This window comes from Pan paniscus, chromosome 1 (genome assembly GCF_029289425.2).
Source record: "Pan paniscus chromosome 1, NHGRI_mPanPan1-v2.0_pri, whole genome shotgun sequence".
NCBI lineage: Eukaryota > Metazoa > Chordata > Mammalia > Primates > Hominidae > Pan > Pan paniscus.
Genome location: NC_073249.2, coordinates 199,677,914 through 199,691,767, shown reverse-complemented (window position 1 = coordinate 199,691,767; position 13,854 = coordinate 199,677,914). Strand labels below are relative to the sequence as shown.

General features: G+C 46.9%; 1 pseudogene; it reads right to left on the bottom strand.

The window, feature by feature from the left end:
• Positions 1 to 11,840: 11,840 nt before the first annotated feature.
• On the bottom strand, positions 11,841 to 13,187 carry LOC100994789 (MICOS complex subunit MIC19-like; annotated as a pseudogene).
• Between the last annotated feature and the right edge of the window lie 667 nt (positions 13,188 to 13,854).

Here is a 13,854-nt window from a genome sequence, read left to right as displayed (position 1 = left end):
CCCAGCACTTTGGGAGGCTGAGGCGGGCGGATCACCGGAGCTCAGGAGTTCGAGACCAGCCTTGCCAACATGATGAAACCCCATCTCTGCTAAAAATACAAAAATTAGTTGGGCCTGGTGGTGCATCCCTGTCTGTAATCCCAGCTACTCTGGAGGCTGAGGCATGAGAATTACTTGAACCTGGGAGGTAGAGGTTGCAGTGGGCCGAGATCACGCCACTGCACTCCAACTTGGGCAACAGAGTGAGACTTTGTCTCCACAAAAAGAAAGAGAGAGACAGAGGCCCTGGGAGTTCATTGTAGAAGGAAAATTACAATAGGGGGGAAAGGGTGCGTTTGAGAAGGCACTCATCATCCCCTCCCATGCTGGCATAGGGTTCCTCTGGATGGGCACTTCTGTTTCTCATTCTGGGCTAGGAATTGTTTTCCAGAGAGTTCCCAGTGCCAGGGCATGGGACCTGCTCAGGAAATGGTTGATTCACTGGCTGCATGAATGAATGAATGAATAGCATTTGAAGGACAGGTAGCACTTGACTATAGGAAACAGGAGAATGAGTATTCCTGAGAAAATTAAAAATATAATTTAAAATTAAGAAATGAAGGCTGGGCACAGTGGCTCACGCCTGTAATCCCAGCACTTTGGGAGGCCAAGGCAAACGAATCACCTGAGGTCAGGAGTTCAAGACCAGCCTGACCAACACAGAGAAACCCGTCTCTACTAAAAATACAAAATTAGGTGGGCATGGTGGCGCATGCTTGTAATCCCAGCTACTCGGGAGGCTGAGGCAGGAGAATCGCTTGAACCTGGGAGGCATAGGTTGCGATGAGCTGAGATCATGCCATTGCATTCCAGCCTGGGCAACAAGAGCAAAACTCCATCTCAAAAAAAAAAAAAAAAAAAAAAAAAAAAAAAAAAAAAAAAAAAAAATTTATCGTAAAGATCACCTAATCCTGAAGCTAAATTATGAGTGAGGCAGGATAATAGGGTCTGGGGGCAGGGAACCTAAGGACTTCCTAGAACTAAATCAAATGGAAACACTTCAGCTATGACAGGAAATATCCTCTTCATTTACATGGGGTGTACATCAAGTAAATAACTTTGTAACTTTATTTCATTCTCTTCATTTACATAGGGACTACACCAAATAACCAATGGAAACCTCTAGAGGGTATTTAAACCCCAGAAAATTATGTAACGGGGCTCTTGAGCCCCTGTGTCCGGCCCCGCTCCCACCCTGTGGAGTGTACTTTCATTTTCAATAAGTCTCTCATTTTGTTGCTTCATTCTTTCCTTGCTTTGTTTGTGTGTTTTGTCCAATTCTTTGTTCAAGATGCCAAGAACCTGGACACCCTCCACCGGTTACATGAGGATGCAAAGGCATAAGAATGATATAATGGGTGAGGTGTGGTGGCTCACACCTGTAATCCCAGCACTTTGGGAGGCGGAGGAGAGCTGATCACGAGGTCAGGAGTTTGAGACCAGCCTGGCCAACATAGTGAAACCTCATCTCTACTAAAAATACAAAAATTAGCTGGGCGTGGTGGTGTACAGCTGTAATCCCAGCTACTCGGGAGGCTGAGGCAGGAGAATCGCTTGAACCTAGGAGGCAGAGGTTGCAGTGAGCCAAGATGGCACCACTGCACTCCAGCCTGGGCAACAGAGCGAGACTCCATCTCAAAAAAAAAAAAAAAACCCACAAAACAAAATATACTTTTTTTTTTTGAGATGGAGTCTCTCTCTGTCACCCAGGCTGGAGTGCATGGTGCCATCTCGGCTCACTGCAAGCTCTGCATCCCGGATTCATGCCATTCTCCTGCCTCAGCCTCTCAAGTAGCTGGGACTACAGGCACCCACCCCCACGCCCAGCTAATTTTTTTTTGTTTTTAGTAGAGATGGGGTTTCACCATGTTAGCCAGGATGGTCTTGAGCTCCTGACCTCGTGATCTGCCCACGTCAGCCTCCCAAAGTGCTGGGATTAGAGGCGTGAGCCACCGCGCCTGGCCAACAAAACATACTTTTTAGTAATTAAAAGAAAATCACCGAATCCAAACTCCGCTACCACCACCCACCACCCTACACCCAAATCTACTCAGTGCTCAAATATATCTAACACAAGCCATGTATATAATTGAACACATTCTGGTAACTACCAAAAAAGTAAAAAAGAAAGAGGTGTAATTAATTTTAATAATTTATTTAACTCAGCAAATCTGAAATATTATCTTTCAACATGATATGATTATAAAAAATTGTTATGGAGATTTTTTTTTGTATTAAACTGTCTTGCCGGGTGTGGTGGCTGACGCCTGTAATCCTAGTACTTTGGGAGGTCAAAGTGAGACAACTGTATGAGTCTGGGAGTTCGAGACCAGCCTGGGCAAGATGGCAAGACTCTGTCTCTACAAAAAATACAAAAATTAGTTGGGCATGGTGGCACATGCCTATAATCCCAGCTACTAAGGAGGCTGAGGTGGGAGGACTGCTTGAGCCCAGGAGGTCAAGGCTGCAGTGAGCCATGATCGAGCCACTGCACTCCAGCCTGGGTGACAGAGCAAGAACCTGTCTCAAAAATAGTCATCATCATAATAAATAATAAATTTTAAAAATCATCTCCATGTAGACCATTTCATGTGCTCATTAGCCACATTGGGCTGGTGAATGAAGCGCAGATTTACAGGGATCCTATTCCATCCTCAGACCACTCCGATAGGAAGCTTTCCACTAGATGGTAAAATAATGCTGACTTTGTTTCTTCTTTAGGCTTTTTCTGCAAAGTGCTGGGATTACAGGCATGAGCCACTGCACCCGGCTCCTGATTTTTTTTTTTTTTTTTTGTGAGACGGAGTCTTGCTCTGTTGCCCAGGCTGGAGTGCAGTGGTGCCATCTCGGCTCACTGCAAGCTCCGCCTCCTGGGTTCAGGCCATTTTCCTGCCTCAGCCTCCCGAGTAGCTGGGACTACAGCACCTGCCACCACGCCCGGCTAATTTTTTTGTATTTTTTAATAGAGATGGGGTTTCACCGTGTTAGCCAGGATGGTCTCGATGTCCTGATCTCGTGATCCGCCCGCCTCGCCTCCCAAAGTGCTGGGGTTACAGGCGTGAGCCACCACACCTGGCCTTTTTTTTTTTTTTTTTTAAGACAGAATCAGCCAGGCTGTTAATCCCAGCTACTCAGGAGGCTGAGGCAGGAGAATCGCTTGAACTCAGGAGGTGGAGGTGGCAGTGAGCCGAGACCGCAGCACCGCACTGCAGCCTGAGTGACAGAGCGAGACTCTGTCTCAAAAAAAAAAAAAAAGAGAGAGACAGAGTCCCGCTGTGTCACCCAGGCTGGTCTCAAACTTCTGGCCTCAAGGGATCCTCCCACCTCAGCCTCCCAGAGTGCTGAGATTTGAGATTACAGGGGTGAGCTGCTGCACCCAGCTCCCTTGACTATCTCTGCAACTTCTCTGTAAATCTAAAATGATTCCAAATAAAAAGTTTATTAAACATAGATATTATATATTGTGTGTATCATATTAGGAATCCTGGGGGGAAAGACAATAATAAAAAAAAGATTCCGACTTGGCTCTGGTTGAATAACAAAGAAGAAAACAATGAAAAAGAAAAAAAAAAAAGAGACCAAGCAGAGACCTCTGAGGCTGCATTTCAGGAAGCATGGGGAAGGGGTGGAGTAGAGTAGTAAGCCAAATGAAATTGTAGGTTGGATCAGGGTTAAGTTTTTGGGACTTTATCCTGTGGCATGGGGAGTCATTGAAGGCTATTGAGCAAGGGTGTGGCCTGATTACATAGTGATTCAGCCAAGGTCACACAGTCCAGCTTCCCTCGATCCTTCCCTCCCCCTACCCACTGCCCCTCCCTTCCACGTGCTCTTCCATCTTTGCCTCCAGAGGCCTAGCTGTGGCACGACTCTAAGTCACTAGCATAGAGATGATCACCTCCACTGCCCACACCTGCCCTAGCCTTGTTCAGGTGTCTTTAAAGACTCAACATTTCTTTTTTTGTTTGTTTGTTTTGAGAAGCAGTCTCTGTCGCGCAAGCTGCAGTGGCGCAATCTCGGCTCACTATAACCCCCGCCTCCCAGATTCAAATGTTTCTCATGCCTCAGCCTCCAGAGTAGCTGGGATTACAGGTGCGTACCACCACACCCAGCTAGTAGAGGCGGGGTTTCACTGTGTTGGCCAGGTCTCAAACTCCTGGCCTCCACCTGCCTTGGCCTCCCAAAGTGCTGGGATTACAGGTGTGAGCCACCACGCCTGACCCTCAACATTTATTTTTTATTCTCGCTCTGTTGCCCAGGCTGGAGTGCAGTGGCGCAATCACACCTCACTGCAACTTCAAACTCCTGTGCTCCAGTGATCCTTCTGCCTCGGTCTCTTGAGTAGCTGAGACTACCGGTGAGGCTCAACATTTAGAATCTCAACATGCCACACCTGGTAAGGGCTGGCACCATTCCACCGACCCAGCACAGAGACCTCTTGGGCCGGGAGTTGCAGGGTGGAGCCTTATGCAAAGTTCCACAAGTTCTAGGTTGAGTCATTTCTTCCACCACACCCACTCTGCTCACTCTCTCCTCCCCCAGTGAGATAAGTCCAGTACATCGGTGGAGGAAGGGGGCTCAGCAGCAGAAGACGGGGAAGACGGGGCTTCAAGGCTAAACCAGAATATTGTGCCACCAGGAGAATTGTCAATTCTCTCTTCAACAAGCCTTCTTGAAACCACACATATGCCCAGGTCAGAAGCTGGGGAAAGGAAGTTGGATAGAAAAAGGAGTTGAAGGGGAATAAATGTATTTGTGTACTTTTTTCCTGCCAGCAATAGCAGCAATGAGAGTTCAAGGCTAGAATTAATTAGATTCTCACACCCCAATTAAGCCAGTTTTCTCCATCCTGGTTGTTAACAAAAGGCTAACATTATTAAACAATCTGTTCTGTGCCAGGCACTGTATGCATAACTTCATTTGTTCCTTATGGCAAATCTGTATTAGTATACCCATTTTATAAATGAGAAAACTGAGGCTTGGAGAAGGTAATGATGTGTCCAGGTTTACGCAACTAGTATGTGATGGAGCTGGCAAAGAGCAAAACCAATTCAAGTCTTCAGAAGACTGCATGGGTTTAAAAGTGCTCTGGGGGAATTTCATCTTTCAGGGGAGAAGGAAATGGTTTTATAGTAAAATCCTTTTTCCTTTCAGGGTATTCAGTGCCTATTTCGGACTCCTGCCGTGACTGCAGTGGTCACAGCATGGAGAGAATCTCTGACCTCAAAGCCACGCCCTTCTTTTTGCCCAGAAGGGTGCGTCCCCATATCTGCATGTGTCCCTCCTCACTTCATTCAGGTCTCTGCCTAAAAATCAGAGAAGGCTTCTCTGATCACCCTATCCAAATGACAACCTCCATGTGTAGCCTCATAATCAGTCTAATTTGTCTTCATAGCACCTACCACGCCTTGACATATTTATAGACATTTCTTTGCTTATTGTCTGTCTCCACCCACTAGAATGTAAACTCCAGGAGGACAGGACCTGGTCTGTTTTGTTCACTGCTGTATTCTCAGTGCCTGGGATGGTGCCTGACATATAGTAGGCCCCTAACAAATACGTGGGTTTTTTTGTTTGTTTGTTTTTTGTTTTTTGTTTTTGAGACAGAGTATTGCTCTGTCACCCAGGTTGCAGTGCAGTGGCACGATCTCGGCTCACTGCAACCTCCACCTCCCAGGTTCAAGCGATTCTCCTGCTTTAGCCTCCTGAGTAGCTGGGATTACATGCTTTTGCCACCATGCCTCACTAATTTTTGTATTTTAAGTAGGGGCAGAGGTTTCACCATGTTGGCCAGGCTGATCTTGAACTCATGGCCTCAAGTGATCCACCCACCTCAGCTTCCCAAAGTGCTGGGATTACAGGTGTGAGCTCCCACCCCCAGTCACAAATATGTGTTGAATGAATACAAAGGGAAAATTCAGCTTGCTTTCACTAAGAGTATTTGACACTCCCGCTTCCATCAGCTGCTAAATTCGTTTTACCCCTCAAAGCCTTTGTCCTCTCTTCAGGGACTTCTCCCTCATCTTCCCCAGCCCAGGGATTGATACAGCCACCCAACCAGCTGCTCCAGCCAGGAACTGGAAGATACCCTCACCTCCTCCTTCTTTCTTCCCACCTCTGCTCCCCGACTCCCCATTACTTCCAGTGTTCAATTAATCACCAACTCCAGTCCACTCTGCCTCTTTTTAAAACTTTTTTGGGACAGGGTCTCACTCTGTTGCCCAGGCTGGTCTCGAACTCCTAGGCTCAAGTAGTCCTCCCACCTCTGCCTCCCAAAGTGCTGGGGTTACAGGCATGAGCCACCGTGCCTGGCCTCCATTCTGCCTCTTAATTATCTCCTAAATCTGCTCATATCTCCCAATCTTTGCTACACCCCCGCTACCAGGCAACCCTCCTATTTTCACTGGGTTACTGCACCAACTTTCTCACCAGCCTCCTGCCTCCAGTTTGGCCCCTGCCAGTCAGTCTCCATATTGCAATCAGTGATTGGTCTAAAGCTCAAATTTTCTCGGTAAACAAAGCATTGAGTCCTTAGTGGCCTGAGATAAAGTCCAAGATCTTAATGTGGGTTACAAAGCCCTGCCCCATCTGACCACAGCCTCATTCTTAGCCATACTCTGCTCCTGCCTGTTTGAACTATTTCCAGTTCCCCAAATGTGCTCCTGATAGTTATTTTGCCTGGGAGCTCAGGCCAACTCCTGCTCATCATTCAGGCCTCAGCTCCGATGTTGCTTTCTCCAGGAAAGCCTCCCTGACTTCTGTCCAACCAGGCTGGGCTAAAGGTCCTTAGTGTATCTTAGGGTATAGAATCAGGGCATTCTCCCTACCTGGAGGACTGCCGGTGGTCACTGGTCCAATTTCCACCCTTTTCCGTTTCTTGATAGTGTCACTGCTTAAATAGCCTTCTCTGCTTCTCCGATGCCTCTCACCCTTCAAGACCTATCTTTCTAGACTTGTTATCTAGAAAACTCTCTGGGGAGTAAAAAGAAGGCAGCCTCTGAGTGAGGATGCCCTAAGCTCAAGCCACCTCTGCCACTTCTTAGTGATACAACCTTGGGCATGTCACTGTAAAATGGAGATGATAACGTTAATATCAACCTCACAGTTGTTATAAGTAAAATTATAAATGTTAAAGGACAATTGGCCGGGCGCAGTGGCTCACGCCTAGAATCCCATCACTTTGGGAGGCCAAGGCGAACGGATCATCTGCGGTCAGGAGGTCGAGACCAGCCTGGCCAACATGGCGAAACCCTGTCTCTACTAAAAACACAAAAATTAGTAGGGCGTGGTGGCACATGCCTTAATTTCAGCTACTCAGGAGGCTGAGGCAGGAGAATTGCTTGAACCTGGGAGGCAGAGGTTGCAGTGAGCCGAGATTGTGCCATTGCACTGTAGCCTGGGCAACAAGAGCGAAACTCCATCTCAAAAAAAAAAAAAAAAAAGAAAGAAAGATGTTAAAGGACAATGTAAACACTGCGATGTGTTATGGAGACGTGAGAATGATTATTCTCTGCTGGCACTGTGCTCCTGCAGCACTCACAGGCTGTGACCTGTCATTTGCATTTCATTATATCCTGCCTCCAGTGATCTGCTCTCTGCAACCAGTGTGGAAGCCAGCTAGGTTCTCTTCTCTAGCTCTTCCGCATCCCCTAGAGTTCAGAGATTAGTGGTGAGCAAATAGAAGGTGTATGTGATTATAACCAACTACCATTTGTTTATCACCTACTATGCACTAATTACTTTACATATATTACAGTCAGGTACTGCATAATGATGTTTTACTCAACTACAGACCACATATACAGCAGTAGTTCCATAAGATTGGAATACCATGTTTTTATTGTACATTTTTTATGTTTGGGTATGTTTAGATACACAAATACTTACCATCGTGTTACAATTGCCTAAGGTGTTCAGTACGCTAACATGGTGTATAGGTTTGTAGCCTAGAAGCAATAGGCTATGCCATATAGCCTAGGTGTGTAGGAGGCCATACTATCTAGGTTTGTGTAAGTACACTCTATGATGTTTACATGACGAAATCGCCTAATAACGCATTTCTCAGAATGTTTCCTTGTTAAGTAACGCATAGCTGTATTTCTTTTTCTTTTTCTTTTCTTTTTTTTTTTGAGATGGAGTCTCACTCTGTCACCCAGGCTGGAGTGCAGTGGCGCGATCTTGGCTCACTGCAACCTCCACCTCCCAGGTTCAAGTGATTCTTCTGCCTCAGCCTCCCAAGTAGCTGGGACTACAGGCATGCACCACCACGCCCAGCTAATTTTTGTATTTTTAGTAGAAACAGGGTTTCACCCTATTAGCCAGGCTGGTCTCGAACTTCTGACCTCGTGATCCGCCTGCCTCGGCCTCCCAAAGTTCTGGGATTACAGGCTTGAGCCACCACACCTGGCCCACATAGCTGTATTTCTAATTCTCAGAACTACCTGGGAGACAAGTAATTTTATCTCCACGATGCAACCTAAGGCTTAGAAAAATTAAATAACTTGCCAGGTGCGGTGGCTCACGCTTGTAATCCTAGCACTTTGGGAGGCCGAGGTGGGCGGATTGCCTGAGTTCAGGAGTTGGAGAACAGCGTGGGCAACACGGTGAAACCCCGTCTCTAATAAAATACAAAAAATTAGCTGGGCGTGGCGGCATGCGCCTGTAGTCCCAGCTACTTGGGAGGCTGAGGCAGGAGAATTGCTTGAACCCGGAAGGTGGAGGTTGCAGTGAGCCGAGATCATGCCACTGCACTCCAGCCTGGTGACAGAGCGAGACTCCATCTCAAAAAAAAAAAAAAAAAAAGAAAGAAAAATTAAATAACTTGTCCAAGGTCACAGAGCTGTTGCAGTTAGGGACCTTGGGAATCTTTCTGGCACTTCCCCCAGCTTGATGTTAACAGGCTCATGGCCTTCCTCCTGCCGTTTCCTCTCTTGGTCATAAGCTGAGCAGTGTCCAGAGAAAGAGAAAAAATAAATCAAACTTGGGGCCTGGCAAAGGAGGTGAGTGTCATGCCACAGACCAGACACAGGGCAGGAGGAGACTTTTATTTTCTTTTATTTTATTTTTGAGACGGAGTTTCACTCTTGTCGCCCAGGCTGGGATGCAGTGGTGCAATCTCAGCTCACTGCAACCTCCGCCTCCCAGGTTCAAGCGATTTTCCTGCCTTAGCCTCCCAAGTAGCTGGGATTACAGGCGCCTGCCACCACGCCCAGCTAATTTTTGTATTTTTAGTAGAGACGGTTTCACCATGTTGGCCAGGCTGGTCTTGAACTCCTGACCTCAGGTGATCCTCCTGCCTCGGCCTCCCAAAGTGTTGGGATTACAGGCGTGAGCCACCGCACCCAGCCAGGAGGAGACTTTTAAAATGAAAATTAAGATACAGCTCCACCCAAAGCACTGTCACAAAGTCCTGGTTCTGTGAATGTAGAGTGTGACAGGTGGTCAGGAAAAGCCCTGCGACATCTTCTAGCTGTGTCAGCACTGAAGTGATGCCCACATCTTACACATGGAAAGTAAATCGGAGTGGGATCTGTTAGCCAGATCACTCACAGTAAGGGAATGATCCGCTATTACAAGGGTTTCTATCCTCTATGACAAAGATTTTAATTTAGGAAGAGAAGATGCAGGGTTCATAGTGAGCCACGAGGTGGCACTGTGAGAGGAGGGCACACAAAGTACCGAATTAGAACCTCTGGACGTGAAGGATTAGAAGAGATTTTACAGCAGAGAAATACAAAGTAAACGCCTCCTTTTACAGAAGAGATATGAGGTCCAGAGAAGTTATCCCAGTTGTAGAGTTTTGTGGTTAAGCCAGTACCAGAGCCCCAGGTCTGTCTGTTTCTAAGTGTGGTGCACTTAACCTGTAATGTTCACCAAATCACATCTACAGATTCCCACCCATTGCATGGTGTGATCTTACTCAAGTCACTGATGTATTTCTGGGTCTCAGTCTTCCTGACCATAGAATGTAGGACTAGTCTAGATCTGGTTTTCTTTTTCTTTTTCCTTTTTTTTGAGACGGAGTTTTGCTCTTGTTGCCCAGACTGGAGTACAATGATGTGATCTCAGCTCACTGCAACCTCCGCCTCCTGGGTTCAAGCGATTTTTCTGCCTCAGCCTCGCGAGTAGTTGGGACTATGGGCGCGTGTCACCACGCCCAGCTAATTTTTGTATTATTAATAGAGATGGGGATTTCACCATATTGGCCACGCTGGTCTCGAACTCCTGACCTCAGGTGATGTGCCCGCCTCGGCTTCCCAAAGTGCTGGGATTACAGGCGTGAGCCACCGCGCCTGGCCTCATTTTTATATTTTTCTTTTTTTGTTTGAGATGGAGTCTCACTCTGTCACCCAGGCTAGAGTGCAGTGGCATGATCTTGGTTCACTGCAACTTCTGCCTCCTAGACTCAAGTGATTCTCCTGCCTCAGCCTCCCGAATAGCTGAGATTATAGGCATGCACCACCATGCTCAGCTAATTTTTTTGTATTTTTAGTAGAGATGCGGTTTCACCATGTTGGCCAGGCTGGTCTCGAACTCCTGACCTCAAATGGCTCGCCTGCCTCGACTCCCAGAATGCTGGGATTACAGGTGTGAGCCGCCGTGCCTGGGTTTTTTTGTTTGTTTGTTTTTGTTTGTTTGTTTTTTTAGGAGCAGAAATTTAATAGGTAAGAGAAAGAGAAAGGAAAACAGCTCTCTTCTCTAGTGAAAGAGAGGGGACTTCTGAGAGGAAAAGGCTGGCCAGTGGCAGATGCACTGGATTTTATATGCAGACTTGAGGAGGTGCTGTCTGCATACACAGAAAGGATAGGAGACATGGCAGTCATGGACAGAAAAGGAGGAGATTACGATAGAAAAGTTGGAGATCCTGTTGCTGACACCCCATCGGGTGGTCGGAGGCTGGGGTCAGTCCAGAAGCCTTTGGATAACACCAGGGGGTAGCCTCAGCCAGAAATCCTCAGTTACTTCCAGGACCTCTTCCAGCCCCACATGACAGCTAAGTCCTCTGTGAAAGGAAGCTGGTTCAAACATGGCTAATATGCCCAGCAATCTGTGGGTACTGGGGGATTCTCCGTGTTCTCCTCAGCAAGCCTCACATCTAAGTCTTTAAGAACACAGCCATGCTAATCGCATTCTTAAATGGCTGAAGGATGCCTGTTAGTGATTTGATTTGGTTCTAAAATGGAGGCCTGATACGGTGTGGCTGACACCTGGTATCCCATCATTTTGGTAGGCTGAGGCAGGCAGATCACATGACGTCAGGAGTTCAAGACCAGCCTGGCCAACACGACAAAACCCCATCTCTACTAACAATACAAAATTAGCTCAGCATGGTGGTGCAGGCCTGTAATCCCAGCTACTTGGGAGGCTGAGGCAGGAGAATCATTTGAACCCGGGAGGTGGAGGTTGCTGTGAGCCGAGATTATACTACTGCACTCCAGCCTGGGTCAGAGAGGAAGATCCTGCCTCAAAGTAAAATAAAATAAAATAAAATGGAGGCTGAGAGCCCCAAAATGAAAGGACAGAGTTGGAGTCTGCTCCTCTACTCACTGTTTTTTTGTTTTTTTTTTTTTGCCAGTCGTTGTCAGAAAATATATTTATTATTGATAGTGAGTGAAGTAAAGATGTGAGTATTCACTATAGAGGTTATATCAGCCAAGGTTGCCTTCGTATTGATAAAAATACCTTATCTCACTTGTAATCATAAACATTATTCCAGTAGAAGAGGTACATTTTCTCTCCTCTTTGTCTTCTTGCCTGTATAATCACCATAATAAGTTAAAATGAAATAGCTTTTATATAATCAAAGGAGAAAAGAAAGAGAGACAAAACCAACATGCCACAGCCTAGACAATTCCATCCAGCACTGCTGCCTCCAGATCTGTTTTCTGGCTTTCTCCACCCAGCACTGCTGCCCCCAGATCTATGTTTTCTGGCTCTCTCCTCACCTTACTCCAATTAATTTAGCCCCCCACCCCATCCTACTTTGTTAGGGTGGAGGTTCACCAAATGATGGGGCTTGTTCAGAAGAGAAACATTTTATGGTCAGTGGAAGTTGAATAGAAAGTACCAAAAGGTGGAGAGGGCTGCCCTTCTCTTTTAATCATCATAAGAGGGTTTGCTAATACTGAAGAGTGTCCTTTAATGACTGATCCCTGATCAAGGCTTTGGCCCTTCAAATTGCTGCTGTTCAAAATGTGAAATGATTCTGCTGAATCCATTCTTGGTGTCTCTCTTTAGTGGTCTTCTCATTAGTGGTCTTCTCTTCAAATGGGTTGTTTTCTCACTAGGAAAAACAATGTTCCATCTCTGGAATTAACGTTGATGGTGTTTTGCTCATTCTGAAAGTTTTTATCCTCCCTTCTCAAGCATGCTCTGTTTGGCATGATTGACACAGTGCGTATACTGGGTGGCCAGAGTGGAGCATTTGAGGGTCTGGCGGGTGTTCTCACGGTAACACTGAAGAATTTTGGCCTGCAGATCAGCACAGACTGGATGAGACTCATACCGCTTGAACTTTGCTTCCACCTCTTCAGCAGCTTTCTGATATTGTTCAGTGGTGACTCTGTAGAACTCTGAGCTCCTCTTCTCCAGTCTAGCCAGCTGTTCTTTCTAGAATGCATCCTGCTTCTTTAGCACTCGGTCTTTCTCTTCCAGCTGCCTAGCCAGGTGCTTTGCCTTAGCGCGTTCCTCCTCGCTAGATATCCTCTCCCGAAGGATGGCTCTGGTTAACTGCTCATTGGCAGCAGCCCTCTCTCGGTCCAGCTCTTTGGCTGCTTTAGTCGTTTCTCATCTTCAGATTCTTTCTTGGCTTGCTCCAATGCCAGCTCCTCAGCTACTCTTCTTTTCAATTCTTCATCAGAAACTGAGGCACCATAAGCACCAGAATACCGCTGAGACTTCGAACCAGATGGAGAGGATTCCTTCATTCGATCAATCACATTTCCCGAAAGCCGGATGCCCTTCACCACGGTGATGTTCTCATTCTCGTCCGCCTCGAAGGTGACCCGGCGGGTGCTGGTGGTCCCACCCATGGCTCCGGTTCCTGCCCCAGCAGAGACCTAGCGCGGAACCACGAGCACTTCGGGGCCCCCGCGCCCACACGCGCGTGGAAGGGCCTGGATTCTTTTCCCGCACGGCGGGAGCAAGGCCACGGCCCCTACTCACTGTTTCAATGAATGATGTACCTTGGTATCCTGGACAAGGTCCCCAATATGAAGCAACTATGTTGTCTGGGTAAGTACCCAGGGTTCATCATCTCACACCAAGAAAATTTAGGACATGGACACACATGAGGAGTTTAGGAGCAGAGGTTTAATAGGCAAGAGAAAGAGAAAGAAAGAGAAAGGAAAACAGCTCTGTCTCTAGTGAGAGAGGGGTGACTTCTGAGAGGAAAAATCCCCCTCTTTTTTTTTTTTGAGACGGAGTCCTGCTCTGTCACTCAGGCTGGAGTGCATTGGCGCAATCTCAGCTCACGGCAACCGCCACCTCCCAGGTTCAATCGATTCTCCTGCCTCAGCCTCCTGAGTAGCTGAGTAGCTGAGTAGCAGGCAGATTACTTGAGCTCAGGAGTTCAAGATCAGCCTGGGCAACAACATGGGGAAACTGTCTCTACCAAAAAAAAAGTAGAGATGAGATCTTGCTGTGTTGCCCAGGCTGGTCGTAAACTTGAACCAGGGAGGCAGAGGTTGCAGTGAGCCAAGATTGCACCACTGCCTTCCAGCCTGGGCGACAGAGCGAGACTCTGTCTCAAAAAAAAAAATTATTTCACTTTATCTCCAGTATTGGCTTACAAGTTATACCTATTTTTAAATTTTCAGT